General features: G+C 45.5%; 1 long non-coding RNA gene across 1 annotated transcript; it reads right to left on the reverse strand.

The window, feature by feature from the left end:
• Nucleotides 1–8,476: 8,476 nt before the first annotated feature.
• On the reverse strand, nt 8,477–13,850 carry LOC311514414. The gene is made up of 3 exons (XR_014709878.1): nt 13,811–13,850; nt 12,774–12,861; nt 8,477–8,594 (listed from the first exon to the last, which is right to left on the reverse strand). It is a non-coding gene; the product is annotated as an uncharacterized lncRNA (long non-coding RNA).
• Between the last annotated feature and the right edge of the window lie 7,194 nt (nt 13,851–21,044).

Genomic DNA, 21,044 nt, shown 5'->3' on the forward strand with positions numbered 1-21,044 from the left:
TTAAAGGGCTCATCCCTGTTCAGAGCCTCACTGGAGCCACGCGGTGTGGGGAGCAGAAGGGTGTTGTGTGAAGCGATCATCCCAGAGAGCCCGCAGGCCGTCCTTTTATATGGCAAACCCATCAGGCACTACTTGCTATGGGAAAGGGGGCCTGGCAGTTTGAAAGCATTGAAATGAATGCGGAAGAAGCAGAACCCCACGTGCCCCTAGGGCTTACCATGGCTGCCTGCAAGCTGAATTCTGTTGCCCGGCAGCGTGTCATGGCTTACTCACACCAAAGTGGCAGTCACTTCAGTGTAAGAGGCAAAATGTGACCTTGTACAGAAAGAACATGTGCTGTGTACTATGAATCGCCTGTTTCACTGAGAAAGAGTGTCTCCTTTGTTCTCTAAAATGTATCTTTTAAAATACTACCCTCCCTTTTTCTCCTCCCACAGCAGGTGCAATGTTTCAATGCGGCCCCTATCTACTCCATCCCAGAGGCTGGTCCAGATTAGAAGGTGGAAAAAATTAACTCGGGACGACATGTTTGCCGAGCTCATGCAGTCCTCCCACGCTGATAGGGCCCAGCTGAATGCGTGGAGGCAAACAATTGTGGAGTCGCGTAAAGCGTTACATGAATACGAAGAGAGGAGGGACACGCACGATAAGAGCAGGCAGGTGCTATGGTCACGCTCATGGGGGAGCAAACTGACATGCTCCGCTGTATGGTGGATCTAATGCGGGAAAGGCAACAAGACCACAGACTGCCGCTGCAGCCCCTGTATAACTGCCCTCCCTCCTCCCCAAGTTCCATAGCCTCCTCACCCAGACGCCCAAGAACACGGGGGGGGGGTAGGCTACGGGGACCCACGCAGTCAACCCCAGAGGATTGCACAAGCAGCAGAAAGGAGGAGGGCGGTCTGGTTTGATTTGGTTTCTGGACTTGTCCTTCCCTCCTCCTCCTCCTCCACCCCCCTAACCCAATACCCCTCCTCCCCCATCTAGCTTCTGATTTCTCTCAATGTTTTGTGCAACAAATAACAAAGAACTGTTTTTAAACAATTGTGACTTTATTTCCTTTCATATATATAGGGGGCGGGTAACTTTAAGAGAAACAAACACAACTGTCACACCGTATCATGGCCAATCATGAAACTGGCTTTCAAAGCTTCTCTGATGTGCAGTGCACCCTGCTGCACTCTTCTAATCGCCCTGGTGTCTGGCTGTGCGAAACTGGCCGCCAGGCGAGTTGCCTCAGCCTCCCACCCCGCCATAAACATCTCCCCCTTACTCTCACAGATATTATGAAGCACACAACAAGCAGCAATTACAATTGGAATACTGGTTGTGCTGAGATCTAACCGAGTTTTCAAACGTCCAAATGCACATTCTACCACAATTCTGCACTTGCTCAGCCTATAGTTGAACTGCTCCTTACTACTGTCCAGGGTGCCTGTGTACGGCTTCATGAGCCATGGCATTATGGGGTAGGCTGGGTCCCTAAGGATAACTCTAGGCATTTCAACATCCCCAACAATAATTTTCTGGTCTGGGAAGTAAGTTCCTTCCTGCAGCTGTTCAAACAGACCAGAATTCCTGAAGATGTGAGCGTCATGCACCTTTTCCTAGCCATCCCACTTGTGATCCACCAGTGCTTGCAGCACCATGGAAAAGTACCCCTTGCAGTTTATGTACTGGCTGGCCTGGTGTTCCTGGGCCAAGATAGGGATATGCGTTCTGTCTATCGCCTCGCCACAGTTAGGGAACCCCAGCACGTTAAAGCCATCCACAATGGTCTGCACATTTCCCACAGTCACTACCCTTGATAGCAGCTGTCAATGATTTTGTTGGCTACTTGCAGCACAGCAGCCCCCACAGTAGATTTTCCCACTCCAAACTGATTCCCGACTGACTGGTAGCTGTCGGGCGTTGCAAGCTTCCACAGGGCTATGGCCGCTCGCGTCTCAACTGTGAGGGCTGCTCTCATTTTGGTGTCTTTGCACTTCAGGGCAGGGGACAGCAAGTCACAAAGTTCCATGAAAGTGGCCCTACGCATACGAAAGTTTCTCAGCCACTGGGAATCATCCCATACCTGCAACACTATGCGGTCCCACCAGTCTGTGCTTGTTTGCCAGGCCCAGAATTGGAGTTCCACAGCATGAACCTGGCCCAACACCACCATGATTTCCCAATCACCACATGCCGTGCTTCTAGGAACGTCTGTGTCCTTGTCCTCATCACAATCGTAATCGCGCTGTCGTCGCTTCCTTGCCCAGTTTTGCAGGTACTGCACATACTGCTGGATAATGCGCGAGGTATTTACAATGGTCAAAACTGCAGTGGAGATCTGATCAGGCTCCATGGCTATGGAGCCTGCATGGGTAATCCTGAAAAAAGGGTTCGAAACATAGGAGAGCAGAGTGGCAGCGGAAGAGGTGCTGTTTGGTTCACAGTAGACGAAAAAAGGCGGTAAATGGTTGTTTTCTATAGCTTTCATGGTGGTGGGAGCCCAGGACAGACAACATGGAGAAGCTCGGAAGCGCAGCAATAGCGGGGGAGCAGAGTTCGCGGCGGAAGCTGTTCTGCTTGGTTCACAATGGCAGAGCAGAGTTGGCAGCAGAAGTGTTCGATGAGGAAGAGAAAGAGTAGATAGTAGAGATTACATAGGAAGATGAGAGGAAATGAGAGGTGGATTCATAGTAGCAGGAGAGCAGCGGTGTACCGTCTGCTGAAAGCAGTATGGCGTCGGCACTCCAAAAAGGCATGAAACGATTGTCTGCCGTAGCTTTCACGAAGGGAGGAGCGACTGACAACACACACCCAGAAACACCCACGAGAATGTTTTTGCCCCATCATGAACTGGGAGCTAAACCCAGAATTCCAATGGGTGGCGGGGACTGCGGGATAGTTACCAACAGTGCACTGCTCCGACATTCAATGCTAGCCTTGGTACTGTGGACGCACTCCAACGAATTCACATGCCTTAGTGGGGACACAGAAGACCAAATGTATAAAATAGCTTCCAAAAATTCGAATAGAATAATTTTGAAATAATTTCATACTGTAGCCTCTGTACAGCATTCAACACAGTCAACAACATGGTGCTGGCTGACCCGTTTACATCTAGTTACATCAGCAAGGCAGTTCCATCCACGACTCAGTAAAACAGCTGTGGTCTTCTGTAAAAGACAGCATGAGAGTTGAAAAGAAATATTTTTGGCTAAAGGCATTAAGCTGTCTAATGATCTTCTCTGGGATCTTTGAGTCAGTGGAAAGGATGTGTTTGAGATGTTGAACTTGCGTCTAACCAGTTCTGTTTTGAAGAAATAAAACCAAAGCCCTGAAGTAAAGCCCTGAAATAGCCCTGTTTTGAAGAAATAAAACCACAGCCCTGAAATCCTGTGGCTGGAGAGTGTTCTTCGGTGTATGAGCTGGTAAATTAGCCCTCTGGCTTACAGTGGGCCAATAGAAGATCTCTGCTACTTTGTTAAAACTACACAAAGGTTTAGGAGAGAAGGTGAAAAAACACATTTTTTCCCAAATGAAATTAGAGCGTTGGTACTTTGTTACCCACATTTGAATGTGAATCTGAACCAAATTTAAGGTACTAAGGCAGTGTTGCCAATTGTTGCAACTTTATTGCAGGTCTTGCACTAGTTGAAGTTTTACTTAATGCTCCAGTTTTCAGAGATAAGTGATTAGATGAGAAATTTGTTTTAATTATTATTATTGTCATCTCATGGTTGATGAGAAAAAAAATGAAAATGTGATTCAAGTGCACCCTAAAAGCTCAAAAACCAAAAGGCCAATAAAAACCCTAAACTTTTTTTTTAAAATGTCATTATTTTTAAGCCAATCTCAGGATTTTTGTGAGCTTGATTCAGGATTTTGGAATATCTGGGATTGGCAATCATATTGACGTCTAATTTCTGGGCCAATCTATAACGTTTAAAAAGATATGAAGAGACAATCCATTTTAAGTTCATGCCATCATATAATCTGTTTATTAAACAAATTTGTTTCTTTCCCATGAACTCAGTGTCTTGGGATTGTTGTCACTATAAATCATAAATACCGGAAGAGTAACATCTTTGTGGTCCCATTTGAAGTATCTGAATTGCCAGCTTGAGGGGCCTGGGTGGCTCAGGGAATTATGAAAGCACTGTAGAGTCTTATACAACCTACATTTACCATCAGCTGAGAGAGGATGGATGGTCTTGCAGTTAAAGCACTGGACTGGTACACAGAAAAACTGGGTTTAATTCCTATTGTTGCTTCAGGCTTCCTTTGTAACTTTGGGCAAAAATCTCTCTGTGTTTCAGTTCCCCCTCTGTAAAATGGGACTCATTGTCTATTCTGATCATAAGATCTTCAGGGCAGAGACTTTAGGCCAGCTTCCATCATCCTTATTCGTTCAATCTGCCTCCTTGCAGACTATGGTACTAATCATTGTGACTAATGGTTTATATCAAGTACCTCCCACAATGGGGCCCTGATTCTGAGTCAGGTCTCTAGGTGCCACTGTAAATTAATGAATAAACATTAACAAAAATTGAGGTGGACTGATGACTTTTGGTAGTCTCACTCTAGTTACTAGTGGAGAGGTGTTCACAACACACAGACCATTACCACACTTGTTGGTAGTCTCAACTACTGACTTGTGAAACTGAACTTTTCTCCCAGACACAGAAAATGAACTCTAGCTTCTTCACTTCAGGGTTGAGGCAGTGTAGAGAAGTTCACACTGGTTGTACCCATCCTGTACCTGGTCTGTGGATACATTAATGACTTCTATCTCTCAGAATGTCAGCTCCTACTGTCATATTGTGGGGTTCAATCCAGACCAGTGAGGGGTTGTGCCATTGGTAATCCTGTGACCCTAGGTGCCTTCCGTGCTCTGCTGAGGCTCACAGATTGGACACCAACCGCCAGCAGATAAGCATGGAGAGCGTCTGTGTGTTAAGCTGCTCTGGATCAGCACTCTGATTCCAGCAGCCTGCTTGTTACACCCCAAGCCTTGGTCTCTACCAGCCTTGATAACTACAACCAAGTGACTCCAAGTCCTGAATTTTCTCCAAACCATGTGCTTTGCTATGTCCAGCCCTTTCCTGGATGTAGCATACTGAGCACTCACCGCTGCAGCCTCTCCTGCCTGTCATCTGGGAATTAGCTCTTTCCAGCCTCAGACCATCTCCTGCTGGATGGTGTCTCTCCTGCCTCAGGCCCCATGTCCCTCCCAGACCCCAGTGCCTTTTACCATGGGGTTCTGCTCACCTCAGTACCCCCACACTCTGGGTCTCCCCTCCCAGGGGAACCCCCAACCCTCTACATCCACCTTGCCTCAGTAGCTACTGCCAGTTGTCATCTAGCCCCCTTTCTCTGGGGCACACTGCAGTCTGTAATGGCCACTCGACACTGGCAAGAGGGGTGGATCAGCTGCCTCTGCCTATCCCTAGAATGCACCTCTGCAGCCCCAGTACCTCCTTAGGCCTTTAACAAGGCCTCAACCTGGGGAGTTGCCAGGCTGGAGCTCCCCAGCTTCTCTTGCCCTTCCCCAGCACTGCTTTGCTTCCAGTACCTTGTGCTCCCAGACAGCTAGGTCCTTCCCACTCCAAAGCTGGAGTGAGACTCTCTCAAAAGCTAGAGAGAGACTGTTTTGCCTTCTGGCCCGGCAGCTCTTTTATAGGGCCCGCCTTGGCCCTCATTGGCTGCCTCCCAGCCTCTTCTTATTGGCTCTCAGCCCCAGTTCTCTCCAAGGGCTGGCTTTTAACCCTTTCAGTGCTGGAGCGGGATGACTGCCCCGCTACACTGGACTACTCAGGTGAATGATAAGGTTTGTTTGCTACTTTAAAGAGTCAATACCCAGCAGCTTGCCACATTAACTGGAGTTAACAATCACTTCAATTCAAATACCTCCCTAGATTGATTTAGTTTAAAATAAACAACTTTATTAACATCAGGACATAGGTTAAGTGATGCCAGTAAAATAAATTTAAAAAATGGTTACAAGCAATAAATGTGAAAAACATGCATCTAGATGTCTAAAATTTAATCTATCAAGGAACAGCCTTTGTTTAAAATGGTTTCTCTCACTAATCACTCTTTGTCCGGCATAGTTGACTGTCTTTTAGTCAAGTCCTTCCAAAGAAGTACAGGGTGCTAATTCCCCTTTTCTTCCTAAGTGAGAGATAACTTGGGGGTCTTTGCTCCTCCCTTTTATGGTCCAGTGAACCTTTGAAATGGATTATTCTGTAAATTACACCCCAAAATAAAGTTCATTCAGAGTGTGAGAAAGGAGACCTGGAGTCTCATAGTAAAGGAAGTTCCATGCTGATTTCATTCCCTGCTGGTGTTTGCTAAAATGCAAATAGATCTCTTCCTGCCCCCTGTGATGCAAATGAATGGCCATTTGACATGTGATCACTAATGGACTCTGAGGACACTTTGCTGGAGGTGTTGCTGTATCTTTTGTTTGAGAGAAACCTGTTTACCCACTACCCAGACTTGGCAGATGTACAACTAAAATGTGTTTATTTCCTTCATATTTGTATGGTCCCTGGGGGATATTTTGTATATACACGATGCAAGAACATTAATGATTAAAAAATTAGTTTATCTATGATTCCTTACATGAGACATATCGGATACAGTTTATGACATTAATGAATTGGGGTACACAGAACTGGTCAGGGCAGCTGAAACTCACTACCAGATACCAGTGAATCCATTGCCCTCTTGCCCTCATCCATTGCCCTCAGCTAAATTTCCACAAAAGTACATTTTAAAAAACAAGGCAAAATTAACTTAAGAAACAATATACGTAGCAAATTGCATTTTTTCTAAGCTATCATTTTAGACTATCAACCTAAACTTTAGATTTAGCATGCTGCAGGCTACAACAGTCCTGACTATAATGCTATAGAAAAAGATATGTTAGAAACTGTTTTCTCCACCAAGAGCGCTTCTTCATCATTTGTTTTTTGTGCAGACTTTCACACAAAATAGCTCCCTTTAAATTTTTGATTAACCAACATTTTCTCCAAAAGAAGATATTTACCAATGTATAAAATGATTTATTTCAATATTGTCTCTTCAGGATACATTCCCAAATGCCTCAAATAGCCAAAAATAAATCATCATATTACCTTACGTCGATTTGGGTTGTATTTTATGAGATTAAATTAAAGAGATTAAAATTATCTTCCCCCTTATCACTATTTGGAAGGGAGAATGTTAAAGAAAAGCTGGTGAACTATATACTGAAATACACAATATCTTGGCAAAGGGTCCTACTAATTAATAATTATTAGATATGAACTCAAATCAAACACTCATCTTTGGAGGTGTTTGGAATCCAAACCCAGATCCAGATATGATTTTGCATATGCTCTTTACCTTATTATTTATAATGGGACTCTTATGTGACATTAGGCAATTCACTTAATCCCTCTGTATTTCATTTTCCCCATCTCTAAAATGGGACAAATAATGGTTATCTCCTTCCTGGGGTTGTGATGGAGGTTTAATTCATCTATATTTATAAAGTGCTTTGAAGTTCTTATAGGCAGTATGTAAGTGCAAAAAATTAGTTTGGTTATTTATTTATTTATTTATTTTTAATTTCAACTTGCTTGCAAATTGATTTGATTTTGTCCAGCCAAAAGAGAGCTGCTCTAGTATAATTGTATGGGATACTTCTTTTACTTTGGGTTGTAAATGTATCTAGCTCAGGTTCTTTTTCGCTTGACAGAATCTTCCTTTTCCTAAAATGCTTTCCAGACTTGGAAGAATTATACTGAGAAAATATGGAGGATGTACAGTATCTCCAGAGTGGATTCCTGATTTCATTTGGGGGACAGTTCTTGGTCATTTCCTTATGGTTCAGAATTCCAGTTCACGGGGGTGAACAGGAGGTTCTCTTGTAAAATGTGGTCTGCACCTCATAAAACTGGTGGGAGACATGCATGTATTTTAAATTCAAAAGGGACGTGCAAAATTATTGTAAATGAAGAAAAAGTGGTCTCATCTGCTATAACCATGTTTTATTTTTGTTTTCAATCTTGCAAAAATTGGATGCAGAAATGAAAATGTCTCCAAAGCATTGGAGGCTCGCTCAGCAGACCTTGGCAGCAAAGCTAAGTTCATATTTTCACATGGCTATTTTGTGCTTCAGTAATTTCTCTGGTGTATTAAAAATAAACAGGTTCCTCTCTGATATCAAAACATGCATGCCTTGTCTAACACTTATTTTTTCTTTCTTTAACCCTTAGGACTCTGTAATATCCATGTGGCTGTCACCTAGAGACTGGCCATTTACTAGAAATTTTGACTCACTGTGAAGCACTGTTATGAGGAGGAGTGAGGTTCTGTCCAGTGGGTGGAGGTGTCAAATCAATTCAGGATTCTGTAGTGGAGCAAGCTGAAGCCAAGGTTAAGAAAGAACCAATGTGGAGCCCAGAATTACCCTGTCAAGGAAGATAGGACTGCTATCCAAGAAGGTGGGTGGGAAGTGTGAGGTTTTTAAACCTCCCAGGATCACATTTTTCCAGAGCTCAGCAGAAGATGGAGAATGGCGCGAGTTGTAATTCCCCTTGTGCTGGAACTCTAGGGATCTGAAATAATAAAAATAAATATAGTAGCTTTTTGTACCACAGTGCACAGCTCTAATGTTGAATATAGTTGGTTAGAATTTTCAAAATGAATTAGTGGTATTAGAAGCCCCACTTAAGACACCTTAAAAAGGCTTCATTTTTAGAAGCAGTTACTCAGCGCTTTCGGAAAACTGGGACCCCTGTAAATGAGTCTCAGGTTGAAAATCCTAAAACTGAGGATCCCAAAGTCACGAGTTTCTTTAAAATGGAAAAATATATACTGGCTAGTGAATGCACAACACTGGCTCTGTAATAGAGTGGCTTGGCTGGGCTATCCAACCCTGATTACTAAAAAGGCACATTTGGGTTGGAGCAGGTAATTCCTTATAAAGGACAGTAGATGGCTGCACTGAAGGGGGAAAACACAGAAAACTGCAAGAGGTAAGTGAGGCTTCTATGGAGAAGATGTGGAGACCAAGGGATTTGGAAGCTAGAGCCAGAACCTGAGGTTCCAGCCAGGTAGGTGTGGGAATGGCCTGCCAAAATAGGAAAGGCCTGGCAACAGGGTGAATTGGAGACTGCTGAGCATGATGATGCTGCAGGAGAAAGACCTGGGGTGTAGGCTTTTCTCTTGAGACTTAGGGTGGCCACTTATGCATTTCCTGAATACTGGACATTCTGGAATGAAGTGACCCTGACCCTGCGGTTGTGACTCACCCCCACTGTTGTGACCTGTCATTCATAGTGCATATGAGGGCATGCTGTATGGTGGAGGCCATTTTGAGGCATGTGCTGCCCTGCCCCTGCTGGGGTGATCTCATATGCAGGCTGCATGTGAGGTCATGCCACATGGTGGTGGGGGAGGCAACATCTTTAAGAGTGTGCTGCCCTGTGGCTTTGCATGCATATTGTGTTTTAAGTTATGCTGGAGGTCGCCGAGTCACTCTTAAAAATAGCATACCCCATCCGATACCGGACAAAAACACCCAGAAGAGGACTGTCTGGTTCTAAACTGGACAAATGGCCTGCCTACTGAGATTACAAGTGTGAATGATCCAACAGGAAGGTAAAATTGATGGACTGTGTTTTGGGATTTTGTTTTATTTTGGAGCTTCATTTACAGGACTAAATGTGGGCCCTTGAGACAAGGTGGAGAATGGACAATAAATGCCGGTGTGGTGTCTGTTTAAGAATCCCTTTGAGGGAGAAATTGTTAGTGGGGCATTGCATAGGCATCCCTGGCCAGGAGTGGGTGCAAGGAAGTGGCTGATCCCACTACAGGCTCCTACGGGTACACAACACACCTCTATCGTTTCTCTCTTCCAGTTTGGTTACCGTGTTAGCACCCTGGGTAGCACTCTCTGCTGCTGAAGCTGCATGCCCATTGCATATCTGGAGGAGGGACTCTCTCTTCCACTCTGGCCCCTGGACACTGCTATGTTAGTGAAGAAGAGCCCTAAAAGTGCTGCAAGGGACCAGGGAGAACTTCCCCAGTGCAGGCATTGTGTAGAGCCCGTTTAGACAGTCTCATTAGGGACCCTCACAAACCCTAATATAAGGGGGTGCTGACTGCTGGCCTGTGGTGGGAGGGGAGGTGCAGGGGGCGGGGAGGGCAAGAGAAGTATGTCTGTAGTGTGTGCTGCTTTGGCGATTCTGAGCAGCTCGGGGTTACAGAGCAGCCTGTAGGCAGCCCATAGGTGTGCTGTTACTTGGAGCAATCCTTGTTGTAATCCTTCTGTAAGTGTCACCTTTGCTCTGGGCTGCACTTATGGGTGCTGTACTATGGGAAGTGCACCCGAAAGTCTCACCCTGAATACTTAGTGCATCTCGACTCTGAAAAGTGACTCCGTAGAAATGGCATAGTGGAGTTCTATATTTACTTTCCCTCAGTGATTCTGGATCACACTTACTCAGATTTAAACAACAACCACCACCTTTTTAAAAAGTTTTTCCACCCTTAACTTCCAGCCATGCAAACTGAACCTTGGCTCTGAGAACTATGTATGGTTGTTTCTGGCTCATGCATTATTACCAGTAATAATGATTCTATAGGCCAAATTCTGCTTACAAACAAACAAAGAAAAACCTGTAACTTACAAACTCATAGTGGAGGATTCCCCCAGTGCAGGGGATGTTGCTGGGGTAAAGTGTGCATGGCTGGGATGTCACTATACCCTGGAAATCACTGGCTGCCAGAATAGCCCTTGGAGGAATGAGGTATTAGCAGCTAACATAAACAGAGTGCTCTACTTCAGCAGTTGGCTGTCCCCAGGACTGGTGGAGTGTAAAAGTGTCTTAAAGCTATCTTTGTCATCCACCCCCCTACACACACACACACAGAGACTCTGAACTACAACAAGCATAGCTCACATGCAGCTTTCTGTATTTCCAGGTATAAGTGGGTTTTAGAAAAGCATACTGATTTGAAACAAAACAAAAAACAAATGCAAGCTTTGCAGAGGTGAAACACTATATACTATCATTTAAACAACACAATGGTAACCGCATTGTGAATTATTTGGCCTTGTCCCTATAATTTAAGAAGCTGTCAAACTTAATTTAAAATAAATCATGTTAGGTAATGAAGTGTGATTCTTTATGAGAAGTCTATTGCTATCAACTGGGCCACAATAAGGAATGTGTTCCTTCTTTTGGGGGTTGGGGTTATAGTCAGAACTGGCCCCGCCTAAGAGTGAGATAATCTTGTGTTACAGAACGTTAACAGAATTAATATTTTTATTAGCTGAATTTAAATCCTGTGAGAAGAGACAGGTTTGAAGCAAACTCCCCCAACTTAGTATCCTTAAATATCTTAAGGAAGGAAATCGATGAACAGAGCAAAGATAAGGTCAACATAACATTGTTAAATTCCAACCCTTATGTACATGGAGGTGAAGAAGCCATTAAATCACTCTCCTTAGAGATCATGATGGGTGAACGTAAACAACTTATTTCCACAGTAATGTTAGATCCACAGTTAATAACCTCAAGCCCTTTGCAGTTTTACCCTAATCCTTGACCCATATGACTTGTCTTGTTCAACAATGAAAACTGAATCTTCCTTGCACAAAGAAAGAGGCTTTTATGAGAAGGTGTTGATATGGGAAAGTCTTCCTGATTAGAAACTGATGCTAGTCTAGGTGTCATGTTGGTGGGAAAAATGGATGGATTTTCATTAGGATTGAATGAAATACTTTGAACAACAGTTGGCTCCAGTTTCCAGCAGAAGAAGTATTTTATTTCTGCTCAGAAAACAAGGTCCGTGTCTCTAGTCCAGCCATTATTTCCTTGATTCTCCAAAAAAGGGAAGAAAAGGACCAAACCTTTCCACCGTCCTGCATTACAGTGGATATCCTTTATTTTCAGCCCAAACTTGTGAGACTGAATGGGGATTTCGGGTGAGGGGGTTTCAGAGCCAGCAGACTTCAATGCTGTGTGTAGAAAAGGGAGGGGGATTTTCTGCTCAGGTTTATTTCTGAGCTTCAAGGGCAGGAAGTGTTTGAGCTGGGGTCAGAGTGAGATTTAGAGCTAGGGAATTGAGGAGTGGTTCTGACTGGCAGCATATGGGGCTATGAAGAGAAGTTCTAAGGTGCTGGGAGTAGTCAGGTGGCAATTGGGGTTCTCAGAGCCATGGTGTTAGGTTTGAGGGAGTCCTGGAGATGTAGCAGGTTTTGAGACGAGGGACATAGGTAGGGTTAGGTGTGGGGAAATATGGATGAGAGTGTGGTTGAACACAGGGAATGGGTGAATCAGGGGAGTGAATGGAGTTGTGAATGGGGAAAATGAGTGACTTTGGGAATGAGGGTAAGTGCTGGTGAACTGGTGGGTTGGGTGAATGAAATTGCATGGAAGGGAAAAGACAATGGGAGAGCAAAAAGGCTGGCATTGGAAGAAAACTCTTCTCCTTTTCTGTAATGTGTTCTAGTTTTTCATTTTGAAAGGGATAGTGTGATGGAAACAAAGGGGGGAAAAGGGCCCCTGCCTTTTCTTCCCACATCCTCACCAGCCTCCATCATCTCCATCAAAATCCTGTGATAACTGTACTGATGTCTCTGTGTTTTGCTATGAACAGTTTGTCAACCTGCAAGGGGATAACAAAGAAGGCATGGGTTGGTGTTAGGGAAGCTCTGGTACCTTGAGCCACATGACATATTTTGGGCACTGCCCCCCATCGTTGGGGAACTGTTATAGTCTACTTACCTTTGGACAAAAGATGACTGGGTGCCTGTAATTTTTGTCTTGGTAGGTAGTAATTACACCAGAGCTTCACTTACCCTTTGCTTTACACCTGTATGGAAAATAAACTGAGATTACCAGACTTTTATGCCTCATTAGTATGTGTGGGTGAGACACTGGGGAATCAGCTGTGGCTCAGAACTTTGAATTCACAATGTTCCATATGTCCCATTCCTAACATCTCCCTGGCCTTATTTTATCTGCACTGGTGCTACTTGGTGGTGGTGCCGGACACCCAGACACTATCATGATGGTGGCTACATAAATGTTTATACTATTCATAACGCTAACAGTAAATACAAACAGTAACAATTCATTATTAATAAAGTTCTAGTTTATAAAGGGGTTGTACCACTTAGTTCTTCCAGACTCCCTCCTAACTCTTGTACACATTACTATAGCTTCTGTGATTACCGTGGTAGTGGCAAAAGGCCCCACTCAGTATCAGGGCCCAAAGTGGCTACACATTGTACAAATTAATGGGAAGACAAAGTCCCTGCCCCAAACAATCAATTGTAACACAAGGTTTGCACCAAGTGAGTGCAACATAAAATAGGAGAGAAGAGGGTGATGGTAACAGAACACAAGCTATGTAGCTTTAGAGCCTAAGGGTCTGATTCTCTTTTACACCACTCTGGCAGTGTGACAGGGCCTTCAAGTGGGACTACATAAATGTAAATAAATACATACACACACCCCTATGCTAGAATGGTGCAAAGGGGCATTTGTATATATGAGAATCAGGCCCATAGACCTTGTCTATATTCAGGATTCAGCAACCACTTTTGTTGCACCAGGGCAAACCCAAGTGTAAAAGGCATGTCACAGTGTGAATCAAATGAGTTTATTCCTGTTTGAAATTGGAATTAAACACAACCTGTGTACAGTGTGACATCCCCCATTGAGTCTTGGGGGATATGCTGGCTCTCCCCAAGAGCTATGTGCCGAGTGTACAGCAGGGTCCAGGAAGAGTGATTTTCCCTGCCCCTGCAGCTACTTACAATTTTGTGGGTCTTGTGGCTCATGTGTGCTTGCCTGGGGTCAGCCAGTTAGTGACAGGGTGTGAGTACTGGCTGTGTTTTAAAGCAAACAATACTGCTTCTGTAAAATGTTTCATTTTGGCTTCACAGAGATGACCTTGGGAGCCCAGCCTCCCTCTTTGTTATCGGTGGCTGAATGGCTGCGCAGAATTAGAAAGTGGCCAAGAAGAAGTAAGGAGGACTGTGTGATATTATGATGCACTCCACCACCGAGAAACAGGAATTGAAGGAGTGGCAGGACAGTGAGAAGAGGGACCAAAAGGAAAATATGGCATGCCAGAATGAAGCCATGGAGTGGCTCTTAAAGGTTATGGAGTGCCAAGGAGACATGCTCCAGGCAATAATAGCTCTGCAAACCGAGCAGCTCCGCACCCACGCTCCCTTGCAACCGCTGTTGCAAAACTCTTTCCCATGCTCCCCCCCGACACCGCCAACACACTCTTATCAACCTCCTGGCTCCTGTCTATACCTGCAGCATTCCACTCCTCCCTCCGCACAATCCAGCACTGTGGACTCCCACTACCCACTGCACTAAACACCCATTGCTCTGTGGTTTGGCCCTGCTGAAGTACAGTACCTGCTGCATTGTACCCCAAAGGAGAAGGTTGGATATGATCCTTGGACATACATAAATCTTTAGCCATCCTGGGATCCCACCTCCTCCTGGGACCTTCCCTTCCCGCATCCCCCTCGCTGCTGATGTGTTTTTTTTGTTTGACTCTCTCCTCCGGTTGTTGTTTATTAATAAAAGAATTGTGTAGGTTTGAAAGCAATCTTTATTCTATTAACTGAAAGCCAACAGAGCACTGCAAAGCAACAGACAATTATGTTAAACCTTCACAGTGCATCGTCTGCACCAATCACCTTCTAGCATTACAAGCACTGTACTCCTGAGCATAGCAGCAAATATTAGTGGCTTTTAGCTTCAAATTGCTGCCTCAAGGCATCACCGATCCTTATGGCCCTGTGCTGCACCCCTCTAATAGCTCTGGTCTCTGGCTGTTCAGACTCAGCCTCCAGGCGCTGAGCCTCTGAGTGAAGCCTTCCCCCTTCCTTTCACAAATATTATGGAGCATGCAGCTATAAGCATAGGAATATTGTCATGGCCAGGTCCAACTTCCCATAGAGGCAGCACCAGTGGGCCGTTAAATGGCCAAAAGCACACTCAACAGTCATTCTGCACTTGCTCAGCCTATTGTTGAACCGCTCCTTGCTGTTGTCAAGTTGCCCCATGTATGGCTTCATAAGCCACAGCATTAAGGGGTAGGCAGGGTCTCCCAGGACCACAATGGGCATTTCAACTTCCCCTACAGTGATCTTCTGGTCCAGGAAGAAAGTCCCTGCTTGCAGCTTCCTGAACAGGCCAGTATTCCAAAAGATGTGTGCGTTATGCACCTTTCTGGACCAGCCTGCGGTAATGTCTGTGAAACACCCACAATGATCCACAAATGCATGGAGAACCATTGAGAAATACTCCTCGTGATCAATGTACTCGGTGGCTAGGTGGTCTGGTGCCAGAATTGGAATGTTAGTGCCATCTATCACACCTCCGCAGTTAGGGAAACCCATTTGTACAAAGCCATCCACAATGCCATGCACGTTGCCCAGAGTCATGGACTTTCGGAGCAGGTTGAGATTAATGGCTCTGCACACTTGCATCAACACGAATCTAATAAGCAACTTTCCCACTCCGAACTGGTTAGCGACTGACTGGTAGCAGTCTGGAGTAGCCAGCTTCCACAGTGCAATTGCCATGCGCTTCTCCAATGGCAGGGCAGCTCTCATTCTCGTGTCCTGGTGCCACAGGGCTGGGACGAGCTCATCACACAGTCCCATGACTGTGGCTTTCCACATTTCCGAAAGTTCTGCAGCCACTGCTCATCATCTCAAACGTGCATCAGGTTGTGATCCCACCACTCAGTGCTTGTTTCCCGAGCCCAAAAGTGGCGTTCCACTGTGGTGAGCACGTCCGTGAATGCCACAAGCGATCTCGTGTCGTAGCTACTACATGTGGTGAGATCAATGTCGAACTGCTCTTGCCTTTGTAGTTTAAGGAATAACTCCACTGCCACTCATGAAGTGTTGGTCAGAGCGAGCAGTATACTGGTCAACAGTGCAGGATCCATTCCTGCAGCCCAAAGAGGCAGGGTGCACAGTACACAAACCGTTGAAAGATGGCGGACGGAAGCACAGGAATTGCTGGGATGCGAAGCAATGTAAAATGGGGCATTGGGACAGGACCCAGGATGCCCCACGCCCCCTCTCCGTCTTCCCACAACTCTTATCAGCAGAAGAGGAAGAGATGCTCTGGGGGATAGCTCCCCAGAGTGCACTGCTCTGAATACTACTGCAATTGCTGCAAGTGTGAACATGCCATTGTGCAGGCAGCTGGCAGTGTGAACACACAGCAGCGGTTTCCCTTAGCGCTCTCTGAGCAGCGCTGTAACTCCCGGTGGTGTAGTGTAGACATGCTCTGAGTGTCCTCAGTTTTCTTGGGCACTTGCTGATACAGATTAACACAGCTACCACTCTAAACATTGCTTATCAGAGTAAGGGGCAGGGAAAACCCCTTGTGTGTTTATTATAATGATCTAATCTATAGTTGGCTCACTTGTAATTGAATGGAGAATGCTTAAGAGATTAGGTAATATGAAGTGTCTTTCCACACTTAGAGAAATAAGCTGTCAAGTCCCTTCTTCCCCATCATCCTTCCAAAGAGAGAATCAGGTGAATGAAATACACAGGAGACATTTGCATTTATCACTAAGCTTTTGCATTCCTTCCAAACTGTTACAGCATTCACCTCATCAACTAGGAGAACTGCTGTGAGTGTATAGGCCTGGTGCTGGGGAAGTATTGTCTTTCTGTGCTATAGTGATTTGATTGATTGGAGTTGCTGTCAGGTGTTATGTATGTTATGTTCCACTTAGAATTTAGAAAGTTCTTTGCCATTTGCCTGTTCTTGCAGGCTGGAAAGCTCAATCTGTTGTTCCTGGTTTGCTTTTAATTGTTGCAGTCTTCATGCTGATAACTTGAAAGTCTACAACTTAGATGAGGCTGGCAAAAATACCTCCTTGGAAGAATACAAAGCAAAGTTGCATTTAGGAATAATTCATTTTGACTTGCTAGCACTTTGTGTATTTTGTGTTATCTGTTACAATGGAGTCATTCATCCTGCAATATCAGAACCCATGCTAAGTACAATGGCAATTCTGTCTCTTCAGGAGTCTGACCCAGCCTGTCAGAATTCAATGGAAAGATTCCCATTAGCCAAAATGGGTTTTGGATTGAGCCCTTATAGCACTCCCAGTTTGAAGACCTCAAAGCACTTTATTATTGTTAATGAATGAGGCCTCACATTGCCCCCCTTGCTTAAATATTATCATCCCCATTCTTCAGAAAGAGATTGGATTGTGAGTGTGATGAGTGCAGGGAAAAAAGAAAAGGAGGACTAGTGGCACCTTAGAGACTAACAAATTTATTTGAGCATAAGCTTTTGTGAGCTACAGCCCACTTCATTGGATGCATGCAGTAAAAAATACAGTGGAGAGATTTTATATACAGAGAGAACATGAAACTATGGGTGTTACCATAGACACTGTAACAAGAGTGATCAGGTAAGGTGAGCTATTACCGACAGGAGAGAAAAACAAACAAACAACCTTTTGTAGTGATAATCAAGGTGGGCCATTTCTAGCAGTTGACAAGAACATGTGAGGAACACTGTGTGTGGGGGGGGGAGGGGGGAGATAAACTTAGGGAAATAGTTTTACTTTGTGTAATGATACATCCCCTCCCAGTCTTTAGTCAAGCCTAATGTAATGGTGTCCAGTTTGCAAATTAATTCGAATTCAGCAGTCTCTCATTGGAGTCTGTTTTTGAAGTTTTTATGTTGAAGAATTGTGACTTTTAGGTCTGTAATCGAGTGACCAGAGAGATTGAAGTGTTCTCCAACTGTTTTTTTAATGTTATCATTCCTGACGTCTGATTTGTGTCCATTTATTCTTTTATGTAGAGTCTGTCCGGTTTGGCCAATGTACATGGCAGAGGGGCATTGCTGGCACATATCACATTGGTAGATGTGCAGGTGAACAAGCCTCTGATAGTGCGGCTGATGTGATTAGGCTCTATGATGGTGTCCCCTGAATAGATATGTGGACACAGTTGGCAATGAGCTTTGTTGCAAGGATAGGTTCCTGGGTTAGTGTTTTTGTTGTGTGGTGTGTGGTTGCTGGTGAGTATTTGCTTCAGGTTAGGGGGCTGTCTGGAGCCTGCATTCTCAGGGCTCTGACATGAATTAGCTCCCTCCCCACAGGCCTGATTGGGAAATGAAATGTAATTAGCTAATTAGGATAGCAGACAGGGTGGACTAAAGAATGAATTAGCCCCTCTGCTGAGGATGGATGAAAAGGCACAGGAAGGCAGTACAAGGAAGAGGAGCAGGGCTAGCTGAGCCTTGAGTCAGTGAGATCACCAGGAAGGAAGACCTTGTCTTCTCTTGGGTCCTGGGAGATAACACCTGTGAAGGTGTTCGTGGAAGGACCCTAAGCCCTGGTCTACACTAGGACTTTAGGTCGAATTTAGCAACGTTAAATCGATTTAAACCTGCACCCGTCCACACAGTAAAGCTCTTTATTTCGACTTAAAGGGCTCTTAAAATTGATTTCCTTACTCCACCCCTGACAAGTGGATTAGCGCTTAAATCGACGTTCCCGGCTCGAATTTGGGGTACTGTGGACACAATTCGATGGTATTGGCCTCCGGGAGCTATCCCAGAGTGCTCCATTCTGACCGCTCTGGACAGCACTCTCAACTCAGATGCACTGGCCAGGTAGACAGGAAAAGAACCGCAAACTTTTGAATCTCATTTCCTGTTTGGCCAGCGTGGCAAGCTGCAGGTGACCATGCAGAGCTCATCAGCACAGGTGACCATGATGGAGTCCCAGAATCGCAAAAGAGCTCCAGCATGGACCGAACGGGAGGTACGGGATCTGATCGCTGTTTGGGGAGAGGAATCCGTGCTATCAGAACTCCGTTCCAGTTTTCGAAATGCCAAAACCTTTGTGAAAATCTCCCAGGGCATGAAGGACAGAGGCCATAACAGGGACCCGAAGCAGTGCCGCGTGAAACTGAAGGAGCTGAGGCAAGCCTACCAGAAAACCAGAGAGGCGAACAGCCGCTCTGGGTCAGAGCCCCAAACATGCCGCTTCTATGATGAGCTGCATGCCATTTTAGGGGGTTCAGCCACCACTACCCCAGCCGTGTTGTTTGACTCCTTCAATGGAGATGGAGGCAATACGGAAGCAGGTTTTGGGGACGAAGAAGATGATGAGGAGGAGGAGGTTGTAGATAGCTCACAGCAAGCAAGCGGAGAAACCGGTTTTCCCGACAGCCAGGAACTGTTTCTCACCCTAGACCTGGAGCCAGTACCCCCCGAACCCACCCAAGGCTGCCTCCTGGACCCAGCAGGCGGAGAAGGGACCTCTGGTGAGTGTACCTTTTAAAATGCTATACATGGTTTAAAAGCAAGCATGTGAAAGGATTACTTTGCCCTGGCATTTGCGGTTCTCCTAGATGTAGTCCTAAAGCCTTTGCAAAAGGTTTCTGGGGAGGGCAGCCTTATTTCGTCCTTCATGGTAGGACACTTTACCACTCCAGGCCAGTAACACGTACTCGGGAATCACTGTAGAACAAAGCATTGCAGTGTATGTTTGCTGGCATTCAACCAAAATCCGTTCTTTATCTCTCTGTGTTATCCTCAGGAGAGTGAGATATAATTCATGGTCACCTGGTTGAAATAGAGTGCTTTTCTTCAGGGACACTCAGAGGTGCCCGTTCCTGCTGGGCTGTTTGCCTGTGGCTGAACAGAAATGTTCCCCGCTGTTAGCCACAGGGAGGGGGGAAGGTTGAGGGGGTAGTCACGCGGTGGGAGGAGGCAAAATGCGACCTTGTAACGAAAGCACATGTGCTATGTATGTAATGTTAACAGCAAGGTTTACCCTAAAAGAGTGTAGCGACTGTTTTATAAAATGTGTCTTTTTAAATACCGCTGTCCCTTTTTTTTTCTCCACCAGCTGCATGTGTTTCAATGATCACAGGATCTTCTCCTTCCCAGAGGCTAGTGAAGCTTAGAAAGAAAAAAAAACGCACTCGCGATGAAATGTTCTCCGAGCTCATGCTGTCCTCCCACACTGACAGAGCACAGACGAATGCGTGGAGGCAAATAATGTCAGAGTGCAGGAAAGCACAAAATGACCAGGAGGAGAGATGGCGGGCTGAAGAGAGTAAGTGGCGGGCTGAAGAGAGTAAGTGGCGGGTTGAAGACAGGGCTGAAGCTCAAATGTGGCGGCAGCGTGATGAGAGGAGGCAGGATTCAATGCTGAGGCTGCTGCAGGACCAAACCAGAATGCTCCAGTGTATGGTTGAGCTGCAGCAAAGGCAGCTGGAGCACAGACTGCCACTGCTGCCCCTCTGTAACCAACCGCCCTCCTCCCCAAGTTCCATAGCCTCCACACCCAGACGCCCAAGAACGCGGTGGGGGGGCCTCCGGCCAACCAGCCACTCCACCACAGAGGATTGCCCAAAAAAAAGAAGGCTGTCATTCAATAAATTTTAAAGTTGTAAACTTTTAAAGTGCTGTGCTTAAAGTGCTGTGTGGCATTTTCCTTCCCTCCTCCACCACCCCTCCTGGGATACCTTGGTTGTCATCTCCCTATTTGTGTGATGAATGAATAACGAATGCATGACTGTGAAGCAGCAATGACTTTATTGCCTCTGCAAGCGGTGATTAAAGGGAGGAGGGGAGGGTGGTTAGCTTATAGGGAAGTAGAGTGAACCAAGGGGCGGGGGGTTTCATCAAGGAGAAACAAACAGAACTTTCACACCGTAGCCTGTCCAGTCATGAAACTGGTTTTCAAAGCTTCTCTGATGCGTACCGCGCCCTCCTGTGCTCTTCTAACCGCCCTGGTGTCTGGCTGCGCGTAACCAGCAGCTAGGCGATTTGCCTCAGCCTCCCACCCCGCCATAAACGTCTCCCCCTTACTCTCACAGATATTGTGGAGCACACACCAAGCAGTAATAACAGTGGGAATATTGGTTTCGCTGAGGTCTAAGCGAGTCAGTAAACTGCGCCAGCGCGCCTTTAAACGTCCAAATGCACATTCTACCACCATTCTGCACTTGCTCAGCCTGTAGT

The sequence above is a fragment of the Lepidochelys olivacea genome (genome assembly GCF_965140295.1).
Source record: "Lepidochelys olivacea isolate rLepOli2 genome assembly, chromosome: 1".
In the NCBI taxonomy this organism is placed as follows: domain Eukaryota; kingdom Metazoa; phylum Chordata; order Testudines; family Cheloniidae; genus Lepidochelys; species Lepidochelys olivacea.